This window comes from Ochotona princeps, chromosome 24 (assembly GCF_030435755.1).
Source record: "Ochotona princeps isolate mOchPri1 chromosome 24, mOchPri1.hap1, whole genome shotgun sequence".
NCBI classification, from domain to species: Eukaryota; Metazoa; Chordata; class Mammalia; order Lagomorpha; family Ochotonidae; genus Ochotona; species Ochotona princeps.
This window is the reverse complement of record NC_080855.1, coordinates 14725401-14739326: the sequence shown is the minus strand read 5'-3', so window position 1 is coordinate 14739326 and position 13926 is coordinate 14725401. Positions and strand designations below refer to the sequence as shown.

General features: G+C 54.6%; 1 protein-coding gene across 1 annotated transcript in view; it reads left to right on the top strand.

Annotated features, from left to right (window-relative positions):
* The first annotated feature begins 98 nt into the window (after positions 1 to 98).
* Positions 99 to 13926, top strand: part of LITAF (lipopolysaccharide induced TNF factor) — a 68037-nt gene continuing 54209 nt past the window's right edge. The window contains exon 1 of the mRNA XM_058680545.1: positions 99 to 220. The gene's annotated coding sequence lies outside the window, so the exon portion shown is untranslated. The remainder of the gene's footprint in view (positions 221 to 13926) is intronic.

Here is a 13926-nt window from a genome sequence, read left to right as displayed (position 1 = left end):
GGCGGGGCGGGCCGGGGCGGAGTCACGTGCGCTCGGGGCCGGCGCGGGCGGGACAGCGGGCGGCGCGCGGGGGGCGGCGGGGACTGGGAGCGTGCCGGCCGGGAACGTGGGCTCCGGGCGCCGCCTCCTGCGCCGCTGCCTCGGCCAGCCCGGTCCCCCGAGCCTGCGGGCTGCCCTCTTCCCGCCCGCGCACCCACGGGGAAACGGCGGCGCTGGGCAGGTAAGGGCCCCGGAGAGGGGCAGGACCCCGGGGCAGGAGCACGAGGAAGGTTTGGCCCCCAGAGCCTGCTTGGCCAGAAAGCACCTCATTGGTCGGTTGCCTCCCTTATTGTTTCGGTCGGTACTGTCAGTCAGTCTCCACCCACGTGCCTGCTACTTCAGAGGTTTCTGGAACAACCGGGAGCCAGAAGCTTCCAGTCCCGGGACAATCTGTAATCGTGGTTGTTTTTGAATGTCACAACCCCGGGTTAGGCTCCTACCACATGCCGGTCCCCTGCCCTCCCCAGTGACCACAGGGCATATCCACAGCTCCCAGGTGAGGCAGGTCGGCCCTGAGGAGCTGAGGCCAGGCCTGTGTGTCCAGCCCAGGGCCTCAGGCCACTGCCAGAGGGCAGCCTATCCGAGGGACACTGCCCAGAGCCAGCTGAGGCCCATTAGAGGGACGGGTCCTGCTAGGCCCACAGGGACAGGAAGGGCGGGCTGCGAGCAGAGGCAGGGACCTTGTCCACAGCTAAGGGCTTTCCTGGCTTCTGGCAGAAACCCTGGCAGGTTAGAATCATGGACATGATAGGTTCTGGCTGAACGAATGTGTGTGGAGTCAATGATTGGCCGTGGCACTCCAGGACTGTCCTGGCCCAGGAGGTGGTCAGGGTTTGAGTAGGAATGAGGGACAGGGCCACAGAGGAAAGCCCAGTTGCAGCTACTGGTACCTGGCGGCTGGCAGTCATGCTTTGGAGGCTAGAGTGGCAGGAAGCAGGTTCTTCCCACAAAGCCTGTTCTGGTGGCCACCGCGGTCCCAGCCACAAGCGGAGCAAAGCCTCATCAGTGGCGAGAAGCTGAATGGGGTAGGATCCGAGCCAGAGCTGGCAGCCTGATGGTAGGGCGGACAGGGACGCTTTGGGGGTAAAGTGGTACTGACAGGGAAAAGTTGGCAGACTTCCCTGGGCTCCAGTCTCATCTTTTCTGCTGGGTGGTTTTGGGAAGGCAGCCTGACCTCTCTGTGCCGTCTTATCTGAAGAGTGGGGATGGCCATGAGTTGACCCGCAGGGCTGGGAAGTCACCTGCCTAGCCCTCACTGAGAGCATTGGGAATAGGTTGGGCAGTGACCTTGAACTTGCCTTATTTGCATGTTGGGCAAGTTTTTTTTTTTTTTGGTAATCATTTTATTTTGATAATTTTTACGTAGTTGATTAGGGCACAAAGGGTCAAAGGCTACAAGAAAGTGGGTAATACCATTGTTTCCACATTATTATTCTTTTTTTTCCTGTATCTGGGGTAAGGGGGGAGATAAAGGGAGAAGCCCCATCCAGACTCCCACCCGTCCCAGGTCCCCGATGTGGGGCATGTTCCGAGGGTCCTGCTCAAGTGGTTTATCTTGGGCAAGTTGTTGCACCCCTCTGAGCCCTCTGAGCCTTGGGGTCTCGTCTTCACCGCCGTCTCAAGAAACCCACGTCAGGAGGGAGGTCCTGGGAACGGGACCTGCTGAAGCTCCCACTGCCTCTAGGATGACTGTGAATGATAACGCTGATGGCAAAAGCACTGCACCCCAGGGCAGGGCTGGTTAGAAGGGCCAGAAGCCAAGTTGCTGCTCCCCTCCCCGTTTCTGGCCCTGACTGGGGAGGAGCAGGGAGCTGCACTTCCTGCCTCTTCCAGAGCCATTTCCTTCCTTGTCCTTCCATGTTGACATCTGGCCCAGTGTCCCTGGAGTTCTCCCTGTGGAATGGGCTGCAGGTTCTCAGATGTTTGTTAGCCAGGGGGATAATTAAGGACTGGGATGAGCTCACTGCCACCGCCTGGGGCCTGCCCAGGGCTGGTTGACCCTGCTTTGTGGCAGCCTGGCTCAGTGCCTACTTCTCCCCACCCCCTGTGGTGGGGAGGCGGGCAGTGGAGAGGACTCAGCCTTTGGGGACTCCCATAGACCCTAGGCTTTGGCTCCAGGGATTTCGAAGCCGACAAACAAGAACAGAATTGCCTGGCCAGAGAGGAATTTCCCGGAATGGGTGAGGAGAGCCAGTGGGTTCAGCTGGGGGAGCAGCGGGGAGGGGGACACTGTGCAGGCGCCACCTTACCGTGAAACCTCAGCTTTAGCCTCTCTCAGGCTGGCTATCCCGATCCTGAATGGAGCTAGATTGGAGTTGCCCATGGGCTGAGACGCCCATTCCTTTTAACATCTTGTTTGTTTTTTAAAGGAAAATATGTATAAGTGTGCATATGAGGTGTGAGGGCTGTGGGGTAAAGCGCAGTGCAGGTGTGGGCTGGCTGCGTGGAGGGGGCGCGCCTCTCTGAGAAGATGGTGGGTCAGGTGGCAGGATTGTAGCTCGGCCTGGACCCACAGAAGTTCACAGGCGTGTAGGGGCCTGGCGGTGAGCTGGCACTGGGCAGGGATCCTTTTTATTATTTGAGGTTTTACGTGTTTATCTGAAAGGGCTTGCCAAAGTGAGATCTTCCATTGTCTGGTTCACTTGCCAGAGCTGGACTGGTTTGCCAGAGCTGGACCATTGTCTGGTTCATTGCCAGGAGCCAGGAGCTTCTTCTGGGTTTCCTGTGTGAGTGCAGGGGCCCAAGGACTTGGGCTGTCTTCTGCTGTTTTTCGCACTAGCAGGGAGCTGGATAGGAAATAGAGTACCTAGGACTGCAGCTTCACTCACTGTGCCTCAGCACTGGCCCTGGAACCTTTTTATTTTATAAAGTAATGTTTTTATGAACTTTAATGTGACAGAATTGTGGGCAGATCATAATCTAGATCATGACATATTCCCTGGTCCTTAAATGACCTACTTTTATTAAAAATTTGCAGTAATCTTTTAAAAAGTTATTTTATTTGAGAGTGACAGCAAGAGAGGGAGACAGAGGAAGACACACTGTTCGTCACTGATTCATTCCTCAAATGGCTGTGATAGCCAGGAGCCCAAAACGCCATCCGGGTTTCCCACATGGTGTCAGAGGCCCTAGCACATGGGCCATCTTCTTCTGTTTTCCCAGGCACCTTAACATGGAACTGGATCGGAAGTGGAACTGCTAAGAATAGAACCAGCAGGGCCCAGCGGCGTAGTCTAGCGTCTAAAGTCCTCGCCTTGAACGCCCTGGGATCCCATATGGGCGCTGGTTCTAATCCCAGCTGCTCCACTTCCCATCCAGTTCCCTGCTTGTGGCCTGGGAAAGCAGTCGAGGACGGCCCAAAGCCTTGGGACCCTGCACCCGCGTGGGAGACCTGGAAAGAAATTCCTGGTTCCCAGCTTCGGATTGGCATAGTATTGGCCGTTGCGGCTCACTTGGGGAGTGAAACATCAGACGGAAGATCTTCCTCTCTGTCTCTCCTCCTCTCTGTACATCTGACTTTGTAATAAAAATAAATAAAATCTTAAAAAAAAAAAAAGAAAAAGAATAGAACCAGCAGTCACATGGAATGCCAGCGTTACAGGTGGCCCTTAGCCCTCTGTGCCACTGTGCTGGTCCCTGCTGTGGACCTTTTGATGGTGTCATAGGCACTGGGTGCCGCCAGCCTCGAGGTCACCATCCCACTGGTTCCATCATGAGCTGGGTTCCTTGTCACCGGAATCCTGTCTTCATCACTCCAGCTTGCCTCTTGTGCAGTCTCATCACACCGCTCTGCTACATCTCTCCCTACTAGTTGTGGGAACAGGAATCTCAATTCCTACTCCAAATCTCTTTCCCTGGGAGATGAGATGGCAGAGCATCCGTCAGGTGCACGTGAGGGCAACTGTAAGAGGGTACAGAGACGCACAGGAGTGTGGGCCACAGGGCAGCCTGCTAGGAGGGCAGAGCCAAAAGGATCACTCTCACAGCACTTATGGATTAATGAATGTGTAAATAGGGTGGAGTCAGGGTGAGGCTGAGTTGAATGGGGCTTTCTGGGAGTTTCATGTCCCCTCCACATGGAGTTTAACTTTCTAACTTCCACCTGCTCATCGAGGCATCTCCTGCCTGAGACAGGTGCGTCATGGGAAAGTGGGCGTGCTGGGTTGATCAGGAGGGGGTGCAGTGACAGCGCAGGACTGCACACAGATGAGGAGAGAATCTTCCAGCTCCCGTATTCTTCCTCGAGTTCCCGCCTACAACCCCTGTAATAAATGTTCCCGGACTGGATGGCTTCACATGACAGAAGTCTGTTCCCTCTGAGTTCTGGAGGCCGGAAGCCCAGGCTCCTGGTGAGAGCAGGCATGTGCGCTGTGGGGTGTGCTCCACACTCCTTCTCTGAGCCCCGAGCCAGGGTCCTGCCAGGGTCCTGGTCATCCTCAGCTTGCAGGTGCATCCCTCAGGTTTCTGCTCCTGGGTTCCCTTGTGTTCCCCACTGTGTGTCTTCTCATTCAAGGATGCAAGTCCTTAGATTTAGGGCCCCATCACCTAGGATGAGCTCATTTCAGATCAACTGTTACCAGTGGAGACTGTTTCCAAGTAAGGCTGTATCTTCAGGGAGGGGGTTAGGATCACAGTGGGGCCACAGTTCAGGGCATGAGGATGAAAACCCTATGATCAGGCGTGTGACTGCTGGGACTTGATTGCCCCAGGCGGTTGTGGCTGGGATTGGTCTGTGCTGGAGATCCCATCACGTTCTCAGGTGGCCGTGCAGTGTCTCCTCTGTGGGGTGGGGTGGCCATGTGGGTAATGTTGGCTGCGGATCCATTGCTGCTGCTGCTCCCAGCATGGGCTTCGGGAGAAGGCTGTTAGGATGTCCACAGCTGAAATAGTCCTCCCTCAGCTGCTTGGCTTGAATGACCTGTGTCGGGGAGGGTCATGTGTAAAGCCTAGTGTGTGGCCGGGAGTTGGCGGTCACTGGTGACGTCGGGCTGTGTATGGACAGACCGTCTGCTCATCTCAGTGCTTTTGTTTGGAACTTTACATGGTACCAAGTTTCTGAAGGAGTGCAGTGAACCCAGTGTGCCCCATTTACAGATGGGCAAAGCAGACCCTGGCAGCAGCAGGCAGGATGATTGGAGGGAGCGGAGGCTTACACTGTGGGCTGAGAGGCCTGTGCTGTGCTGGTCCAGGGCACCAGGGGCAGGAGGGGCCTGCGCATGCACTGTTTTCTGTGGAGTGAGAAGCTGTTCTCTCAGCCTCCCTCTTGCTCTTGTCACTTCCCGAAGACAGCCACTGCGTGAGTCTTGAGCACTTGCAGTGTGCCAGGCACACAGTGTTGGCTAGAAACATGAGAGCCGCACGGGACAGTTTGCGTTTTCTGATAACCATGTTACCATTTGGCTAGAGAGGGGTCAGGTGGAAACCAAAAGTGTGAAACTCCATCTAGTTTTCTCATGTGGGTGGGTCATCACGGGCTGCTTTCCCACGTGCACTAGCAAGAGGCTGCGCTGAGAGCAGCTGGGACTCCAGCCAGCACGTCCACGTGAGATCCCTGTGGCAGCTAACCTACTATACTACAGTGTTGGCACCTCCTTTCTTTAAAATCTGTCTATCCATCTCAAAGTGTATATATCTGGAGATACAGGAGGATAAACCGCTGCCTGTTGTGCCAAAAGAAGCTTGTAGCTTCTTACCGGTCCAGTTCTGGCATTGTAGCCATTTGGAGAGTGAGCTCATGAATGGAAGATCCCACTCTGTCTCTCCTTTCTATGTGACTTGACTTTTCAAACAAAAATAAGGAAATCTTTTTTCTTTAAATATGATAGTAGGTTAGTAGAATATTCCATTCTCTGGTTCACTTTTGCAAATAGCTGCGACCACCAGGGCTAAGGCAGACCAAAGGCAGGAGCTTGGAACTCCAGCTGGCACTCCCACACAGGTACAAGGACTCCAGGACAGGAAGCAGTAATGGGGATGTGGGGTGGGGGGTCGTCGTCTGGTTTCGCGGGTGCTTTATCAGGGAGCTGGATTCATCCAGCACTCTTGGGATGCCGGCATCCCCAGCAGTGCTTAACACACTGTGCTGTTACTCTCACCCTTAGATTGCAGGCTTGAATGAGTGATTGGAAACATAAAAATACAGTCTTGCAAAGTTTGAATAGGAGAAGCTGGTGTTCTGACCTCTGACCCTTACCACCACCCAGTGAGTTGGGGCTGTTTCTAAAAAATCCCTGTTCATACATAGCAGACCCTTGGAGGCAGTGTGGCAGTTCAAGTACTTGGGTCCCTGCCACCAACATGGGAGACTTGGCTGGAGTACTTGGGGCTACCACCCACCTAGGGCTCTAAGAAAGTTTGCAGCAGTGGAGCAGGAGCACCCTGTCCAGAAAACTGCACATGCAAAGGCCTCATGGCCCAGGATGGCGAGCGGGGAGCATGAGGGGTGGGTGGGTGGGGCTAGGGGGCTGGAGCAGGCAGCAGCAGGAGGCCCTAAAACGGATACGGCTTCCCTGGGCAGTTGGGTACCAGGGTCTTGGGCTGGCTACAGCTGCTGCATGGAGTTCAGATGGCAGCAGCCTGGGATGACGTGGGTGCACACCCTCGGAGACAGGCCTGGTGCAGGAGCTGGCCAAGGGCCCATAAGGAGAGGAGGACCCTGGTAGGGCCTGGCCAGCTGAAGCAGCCATTGCAGGAAATAGTTCTGACCAGCCTCGTGGCCACCCTTCAGCCACCCACCTGCCAAGCCATGGCCAGGCTCTCGACCTGGGAGCACCGGGAGTGTGGCACAAACACATATTCTTGGAGGAAACGGTTCACAGGGCCCCAGCTCAGCCCTGCTGCCTCCTGGGAGCACTTTGGGAAGCCAGGGGCGGGGAGCAGGAGATTCCAGCTTGCACTTAGCAGCAGATGTTGTGGAAAGGGGAGGGTGAGGGTCTTGGAATATACTTGCTCTAAGCCCAGTGGCCTGGTTTCCCAGAGCAGAGTGAAGGGAGCAGCCGTGGGGACATGCGGAGGGGAGGCCGAGGATGCCAGGGCAGGGGCTGCCATGAGCTGAGGTTGGCATAAAGAGCAGCAAAAGAGGGTAGGTGGCTGGGGCAAGTATCAGGAAAGGGGGGCACAGAGCAGGACCCTGGGGTGTTATGTTACGGCAGGCATGTTATGTTCCCGAGGCCCCAAAATCTCCCTTGTCTGTGCAGTCTGGAAACCACCCCCTCCCCAAAGTTCCCTGGCTGGGCGATCCCTAGGGTCTTTCCAGTCCCACAACAGGTGCTCTCAGACCTGGGATTTCCCCCCTGCAGGAAACCAGGACGAGATGTCACCCCGGGAAGCAGTGACCAAGACTCCCTCCTGGGGCCTGGCACAGTAGCCTAACAGCTAAAGTCCTCGCCTTTCACGCACCAGGACCCCATATGGGCGTTGGTTCTAGTCCCGGTGGCCCCGCTTTCCATCCAGCTCCCTGCTTGTGGCCTGGGAAAGCAGTCAAAGACAGCCCACAGCCTTGGGATCCTGCACCTGCATGGGAGACCTGGAAGAAATTTCAGGCTCCTGGCTTCGGATTGACTCAGCTCCAGCTGTTTTGTCCACATGGGGAGTGAATCAGTGGATGGAAGATCTTCCTCTCTGTCTTCCTTTCTGTATATCTCACTTTCCAATAAAAACAAATACATCCTTAATAATAAAATAAAATATTTTTTAAAAAAGACTCCCTCCTGGAAGTCCACGGGCATGGACCACCTTCTGTTGGGTGGGTGGGGGCACTGTAGGTCTGAACCCCTCAGGTGCACGCAGCTCACCCGTGGGGAGCTGTGGCAGCCCCATTTTCAGACACAAGACCCCAGGCTCAGAGGAGCTTGTTTAGGATCATGTGACGGAGAAGGCAAGAGCCAGGACTGGAACCTCCCAGGCTGACCTGACGCCAGGTGAACTGGGTGGCAAGCGGCAGATTCAGCCAGCATCCCATCTGAGCGCAGGTTCCAGTCCCAGCTGCTCCTTTCTGATCCAGGTCCCAGCTGATGCACCTGGGAAAGCAGTGGAAGGTGGCCCACGTGCTGGGGCCCCTGCCAACCTCACGGGACATCTGGCTGCAGATCCAGGCTTCTGGCTCCACCCTGGCCCTTTGGGGAGTGAACCAACAGGTAGAAGATCTGTCTCTCTTTCCCCCTGTCTCTGTAACTCAGTCTTGCAAATACATCCACAAATAAATATTTAGAAGAAAAAAGTGTAGGGCCCGACACGGTAGCCTAGTGACTAAAGTCCTTGCCTTGCATGCGCTGGGATCCCATATGGGCACCAATTCGTGTCCCAGCAGCCCTGCTTCCCATCCAGCTCCCTGCTTGTATCCTGGGAAAGCAGTTGGGGTTAGCCCAAAGCCTTGGGACCCTGTACCCACATGGGAGACTCCGAAGAGGCCCTGAGCTCCTGGTTTCGGATCGGCTCAGCTCCAGCCATTATGTTCACTTGGGGAGTGAATCCACGAATGAAAGATGCCTGCTGCTCCACTTCCCATCCAGCTCCCTGCTTATGGCCTGGGGAAGCACTGAATGACAGCCTCAAGTCTCAGGACCCTGCACCCACGTGGGAGACCTGGAAGAAGCTCCTGGCTCCTGGCTTCGGCTCAGCCCCTACCATTGTGGCCATTTGAGCAGTGAAACACTGGACGGAAGATCTTTCTCTGTTTCCCCTTGTTTCTGTAAATCTGATGTGCCTTTACAATAAAAAATAAATAAATCCTAAAAAAAAATTCATGGAGTTGAAAGAAGTCAGTGCAGACCTCTTTGGAAATCCACGAGTAGTATCTTCACTATGCACGCTCCCACAAAGTGTGAAGACCCCCTGAGGGGGGTGAGTGTTTCCCGCTCTGTGAGAAGAGGAGAAAGTTAAAAAGTGTGGCAGGTCATCATTGACCTGGACACAGCCCTCTGGGGTCTGTGGGCGCCTTTCTCTCCCACTGCTCTCACCTGCCCTAAGGAGGTTGTAAGAGGATTGGGGCTCGGCACCACACGCCCCACACCCCACACCCCAGGAACAATGCCCCGTGTGGGGGCGGTGGCCTGATACTGCAGCAAGGGTGCCCAGCTGCCCACTGGGACTAGGAATCGTGCAACCGTGCATTTCGGATGGATGGATCTTACGGTGTGCAAGTCCCATCTGCATATATCTGCGAAGCAGGTAGCAGTGGGCTGAAGATGCCCTTGTTGCTGGGTCCAGGCCCCACCTGGGTTTCCGGCTCCCAGCCTGTTGGAATGCAGCACATGCTACACAGGCCGCTGAAGCCCTGCCATCCAGTGCAGCTGACCTGCATTGAACTGGCTTGGCCTGGCCCAGCTCTGATGTCACAGGCATTTGGGAATGGAACCAGCACGTGGAAGATCTCCGTCTCCCTTCTGAGGGCTGGTATTGTGGCATAGTGGTTACAACTGCAGTGCTGGTAACTGTATGAACTCTGGTTTGAGACCTGGCTGGTCCACTTCCAATCCAGCCCCCTGCGAATGCACAGAGGAAGCCGCGGGGGGTGACCCAAGTGCTTGGGGCCCTTCAACCCACACGGAAGACCCAGACGGCGTTCCAGGCTCATGGCTTGGCCTAGCCCAGCACTAGCTGTGTGAACATTTTGGGGAGTGAAGCTGTGGCTGAACGATGCCTCTCCCGTTCTCTCTGTAACTCTGCCTGTGAAACAAATCTTTAATAAAGTAAAACTTGGGTGCATCTCTCTTTACCTCTCTAGTAAAATCAGCCAACCGACAAACTTCCCAGGTGTCTTATGCCTTACCCCTAAAGAAGAAGGATTTCAGATCTGCTCAGTTTAGTGAACAGTACAAAAAAAGATGATAAGGACCTCAAAGTCACCTAGGACCGTCAGAGCCACCACTTCATTGGTGCCAGCTCCAGTGACCCTCCCCACAATCTGACAAGCAGGCACCAGTGCCCTGCTCCCGGCCAGGTAGATGGGGAGACACGCCAGGGAGCCTGAGCGGCTGAAGGTCCCCTCAGAACGGAGTGCAAAGCGGGGTTTGTACCAGGCAGTCGGTTGTGAAACCCTCCATGCCTCCCTCCCCAATCTCAGTGAGGTAGAGAGAAGCCATAGCAGTCACCCAGCGTCTCCTTAAGTCCTGTGTGGTCACTGGGGAGCTGCGCCACCCCTTTTCTGTCCTGCCCCCCATGGAAAGCTGAGCAAGCCAGCCAGCGTCCTCCTTGGGCTGCCCTTGCTCAGCTCTGCCCCTCTCCTGGCTCCTCAGCACCTCCTGCTGGATGGTTCTGGCATCTGTCACCCACTGTGCTTCCCTAGTGCCTCCTGGTGCACACGGGGCAGCAGGGGCAGAGGTTCCCTTCCTTGCCCTTTGTTGTGGCAGCAGGTAGGAGCATCCAGTACGTGGTCCTTCTGGGCAGCAGCCTGGAGAGTCTGGGCTCCTCGCTGGTCCTCCTGAAGGAGCCATGTGGGCAGGATTGGTTCAGGAAGCATCTGAGGGAGCAAGCAGGAGCCGCCCTGGAGGAGATGCCCGTGTCCCAGGGCGAGCTGGTGGCAGTTTCAGGGATCCAGGAATATTCTGGAAATAGTCTTGATGAGGTGCAGAGGAGGGCAGGGGGCGGTTGGGTGCGTTGGCGAGTTGGTACAGATGCTGCTCCCAGCTGCAGCACACAAAGTGAGGGTGACTCACTGCTCAGCATGGGCCTGCAGCACCCCACACTTCCCCTGCCAGGGAGGGGTACCAGCGTCACACGCTGTGCTGATCCAGGAGCTCAGGCGGCTCTGTACCCCTCAGCCTCTCTGGGAGCTTAGCAGCTGATAGAGATGGGGAGCCATTTGTCTACACCCCACATTAAAATGCTCAGATTTAAATCTGGGCTCCACTTTGGATCTGGCTTCCTGCTCACACCCAGCCTGGGAGGCAGCCAGAGATGGCTCAACAGCGGCTGATGCAGCTCCCTGATAATGCCCCAGGAAAAGCAGTGAAAGGTGGCCCTCGTGCTTTGGTTTCTACGCCCCCCACGGAAGACTCAGATGAAGTTCTGGGCTGCTGGTACTGGCCTGGCCCTGCTCTGTCTGTCGTGGCCTGTTGGGGAGTGACCCAGCACATGAGAGATCTCCACTTCTATTTCTCTGTCACTTTGCCTTTCAAATAAGTAAAATTTTTACTAATATTTTTTCATGTACTTAAAAGGCAGAGAGAGAGAGAGATCAATATTTCATTTGCTGGTCCACTCCCCAAATGGCCACAGTGGCCGGGGCTGGGCAAGGTTGAAACCAGGAACCAGAAACTTCATCTGGGTCTCCCACGTGGGTGTGAGGGCCCATGGACTCGAGCCATCCTCTGCTGCTTTCCAGGCACATTAACGGGGAGCTGGACTGGTACTAGAGCAACCAGGTCTCAAGCCAGCATCCATACAGAAAGGCAGCATTGCAGGCAGAGGTTTGACTTGTTGTGCCACAATGATGCCAGTCCCTAAAATGAGTAAAAAAAAAAAGATGTGCATGTAATCTATGCATTTCCTCCAATGTACTTTAAATCTTCCTTGGATCACTGATGATGGCTAATACAATGTAAATTGCAGGTAAATAGTTATTCTATGTTTTTAAAAAGATGTATTCTTTTAATGAAAAGTCAGATATACAGAGAGGAGAAACAGAAGATCTTCTGTCCAATGATTCACTCCCCAAGTGGCCGGAATGGCCATAGCTAAGCCTATCTGAAGCCAGGAACCAGAAGTTTCTTCTGGGTCTCCCATGCAGGTGCAGAGTCCCAAGGCTTTGGGCCGTCCTCAACTGCTTTCCCAGGCCACAAACAGGGAGCTGGATGGGAAGCAGGGCTGCCGGATTAGAACCGGGGCCCATATGGGATCCTGGGTACATGCAAGGCAAGGACCTTATTTTTTTCATTTTTTTTCATTTTTTAAATTATATTTTTTATAATCTTTACATAGTTAATTAGGGTAAAAAGGTTCAAGAGCTACAGGAAAATGGGTAAGACTATTAGTTCCATATTGTTTCCTTCATATATCTGAGGTAAAGGGGGATTTTAAGGGAGAAGCCCCACCCAGTCTCCCACCCACCTGGATGTGGGGCATGCTCCGAGGGTCTTGCTCAAGTGGTTTTGCTAGTACAACAGTTACGAATCGCTGCCAATCTCACCACTCCCAGCACGAGGAGGCCACTGAAGAATCCACTGATTGATATAGTCCATCATAGAGTCTCCATTTGCCCAGTTTTTCACTGCAAACATATAGTTGAGGTGGTTGATTGACTTGTTCTGTCCTCTGTCTTTTCATGGTTAGGGTTCTGAGTCCGGAAGCTCGATTGGGGGATCCCCAAGGAATCTTTGTCTGAGGTGTTCCCAGACCAAATTCTTGTATGTACTAGCAAGTACAGGGCCTGGCACAGTCCATCGCCCCGATCAGCTGGTGGTTGCAATTGCTGGATTAGTTCTGTTTCCAGCCCTGTCTTCCACTGGAACCAATGGGTGTTACAGTCCAGCCTGACTCTGCCCAACACACACTCGGCCCTCACATAAACCAGTGGGAGCTGTAGCCTAGTTGGAGCGACCCACAATAACCCCCACCAGGCCCACTCTTGTCCTGGTTTGCCAGTATGTGTGACAGACTAGTCCAATCTGTCCCCCATCCCATTTGGCTCTTGCACATGTTGATGGGTATTAAAGCCTAGTTCCTTCTAACCAGCTCTACTATCCAGCCCTCACGGATGTTGTTGGGTGTCTCTCTGTCTAGCCACCCCAGCCCCTGTCCTAGTTTTCGTGCCCTCCCGTGGAAGTGGTAACCCAAGAGGGAGGAGCCCACTATTTCCCTTCTAGGCCACATCCACTCCCGGATTATGCGCTCTCCAGGTGGTTCTGCGATTTAACTTGACAGAATTAGCCCCTAGTGCCAGCTTCTGCCAGCTGATGCTGCGACTAAGCCCAGCCAACCCTCACCCACTCTAATTTTGTTTGCACCAGTAGGAACAATCAGCCCAGCCTGGCCCTTCCCTGATCTAGTCCACATGAGGCCCACAGGTATTGTAGTCCTGCCTAGTCTGGTCTGCACCCTTCCCAGCTCACGCTCTCCAGTGGGAGTAGCTGTCCAGCAAGGGAACCAACCCTCCTTATTCCCCCTGCCGGCTCCGCCCCCTCCTTGCTGGTTCTCACGTGTGCTGTTGGGCTCTGCTGTCACATCTGGTACAGGTAACCTCACCTTGGCATTCTGTAATGTGCACTGGTTTTTGTCGCGACCAATCTTGGCTCTACCCACACTCAGTTCCAGTGCTCGGATTTGCCAGTGGATGATGTGAACTGATTCAGCCTGGTCTGCCCCCCACCCATGCCAAATGTGTGCCAGTGGGAAACTTTCCATGGCCTGTTCTGGGCTGTTTCCTATCATGCTTCTTGCACTTACCTGCAGGGACTGTGTCCTGCTAGAGGAGTTGTCCAGGCTCCTCCATCAGAACCTCTCCCAATGCCAGATTTTGTGCATACCAGTGGGTCCATGAGCCAGCCCTACTCAGTTCACCTCCTGTCCTAGCAGGAACAGTAGCTTTTCCTAACTGGCCTTCAACCCAATCTGGTTCTTGCTGTTGGATGTTTCAGCCCAGCCACGGGTCATCCATACCCACTTACAGCTCATACATGGCTCAGTAGGGGTTGAGACCTAGCCTAGTCTGTCCCACATCTACCCTAGTATTCCAGAGCACCAGAAGGTGTTGGAGTCTGGCTCGGCTTGGTGCATCCAATCCCAGTCCACACTTGTGCCAAGGGAGACTATAACTATCCTGATCAGAACGCAGCCCCCATTCCAGCCCATGCACCCCTTGGTGGGAACCTCAACCCAGCTCCCCAACCGGGCCTGTTCCCAGCCAAAGATCACGCGCATGCCAGTGGTTGCTCTGAATCAGCTTGGCAT